Source organism: Saccostrea echinata, unplaced genomic scaffold (assembly GCF_033153115.1).
Source record: "Saccostrea echinata isolate AGI-Se365-2 ecotype Australia unplaced genomic scaffold, CSIRO_AGI_Sech_v1 ptg000054l, whole genome shotgun sequence".
Classification (NCBI taxonomy): domain Eukaryota; kingdom Metazoa; phylum Mollusca; class Bivalvia; order Ostreida; family Ostreidae; genus Saccostrea; species Saccostrea echinata.
The window spans coordinates 31,556,099-31,558,360 of NW_026889803.1; positions in this window are offsets into that span (position 1 = coordinate 31,556,099).

The following is a 2,262-nucleotide window of genomic DNA, read 5'->3' on the forward strand; positions in this document are numbered from 1 at the left end:
ATCCCTCTCTGCTCAAAGGCGATAAGTGCCGAGTACAGGTCTAAATTTGCAGCCCTCCACCGGCAAGTGGTGGCGTCTAAATAAGAGTGAAAAATTCTCGAAGGGACGTTAAATAAACAAACAATTCATTTATAATATGATAACATAATATGAATTTTATTTTTAAAAAGAGAGAATTGATTAATTATGCTTTTAACTGGAGTATTTTGACGAAAATGCCCATTCTAATTTCCAGTTAAAGCATCCATTCTTCAAGATAAATTCAATGATGTCATCCAAACAGAAAATTCCATTTGGATGAACATTTTAATTCATTCCAGTTCTTGTCCTGATTGAGGTCTTTCACAGAAAACAAAGCGTCTTCCGTATGAGGTACCATGAAATACATATGTACTTGATAAATTGACATTCATATTATATTATATAACTGAACCACCGCCTGGCTGCCCATCATAGAAGACTAGAATTTTATCATTTTAGCCGATTGAAAACTACAAGGATTTTTAGCCGATTGAAAACTACATGGATTTTTAGCCGATTGAAAAGTACATGGATTTTTAGCCGATTGTTTGTTTGTTTGTGTGTTGTTTAACGTCCCTCTCGAGAATTTTTCACTCATATGGAGAAGCCACGAGTTGCAGGTGGAGAGCTGCAAATTTTGACCTATACTCGGCACTCGGGGCCATTGAGCAGTAAGGGATCTTTTTTGTAAATGTGCTAAAAATCCATGTAGCTTTCAATCGGCTAAATATGGATGCAGTTTTCAAACTACAAAACTACATGTATTTTTAGCCGATGGAAAGCTACATGGATTTTTAGCCGATTGAAAGGTACATGAATTTTTAGCCGATTGAAAGCTTCAAATTATCCTGAAAACTGCAAAATTAAAAAAAAAAACAGATTCATCACGAGAAAAAATTTTAAAAATAGGAAATTCAGAGAATTTTGGACCCCGTTTTCGCGTTCTTATTGATTTGGGTGCGGTGTGATCTTTTTGAGTCCTTAAATATTTTATTTAATTTCATATACAAATGCAAAACCGAGTTCGTTATTCTTGGAGGCTGTTAATCTTCTGTAATGACAATATCAAATCTTATCCATATTATATACAGACGCAAAACCGAATTCGTTATTCTTAGAAGCTGTTAATCTTCTCTAATGACATTCTCAAATCTTAGCTGTCGATCCTTTTATATCAATAACTATGAACATGAAGAAAATAAAATCTGGAAGCATTCCTCGTAGTAAGTTAAAAACTAGTAGATGAAAGATATGAACTATAATAAACACATAGGAGAACGTCTCAATTTGAATTGTCATATTTAGTTGTTTTCGATATCATCAGATATATAAGAAAATTGGCGAATTGTTTTTCGAGAAAAAAAATCATGTTCTTCTCAGAGCACTTCCTCTTTATTGATTATGTGTCAGCAATATTTATCATAAAGGAATCATCGACTTCATCCTACAATTTTACTTCTCATCGATCATTCAAAGAGAAGTCACCTGACAAAGTCAATTACCGAGCAGTAAATATTGGACAATTCACTTTCACACATCGGATAAAGAAAAATGACAAATGCACAATTTTTGCATGCTTTCTTTCATATTGGATTTGTGTTATACAGTGGTAGGTATTTGAAAAAAAAAAAAGGTTCATAGAATTAAGTGTTTCATATATTTTAAATATCGTTTGTTTGCTTTTTTTAATTCACGAAGTTGACAACGATATCATATACGTTGTCATCAAAGATACTAGTACGCCATAATAAAGGTGCCGTAATTAGGAAAAAAATTTAAGATGCATTGACCCTCTGATAAGAGGTATAACTCTCATTGGGATAAATTACTATTATTTCTTTATAAAATTGTCAAGTTAATTCATGTAGGCCATTCTTAAAAAAATTGCCCGGCAAGGTCTGTTGAAATTATGTGCATTTTAGTTATAAATGATATTTCTTTTGGAAAATCATGATTGGTAAGGAAAAAAAAACATGAGTGAGCAGAAGGGTGATGAACCTTAAATGAATAGCAATTATACTTTCCTAGTTTCTCTTTTTTTTATTTTTATTTAAAACTTACAGGCGAATCTTGGTAGTTGTTAGTAAAACAATCTCTGATTTCCGAATAATAAATGAAATAATGTTCAAGCTTATATTTTATTAATTGAAATTGCCAAAAGGAATAACTCTTTATGAACCAACATATCTGCCTCTGATTACCGAATTATAAATGAAATAATGTTCATGTTAATCAATCGAA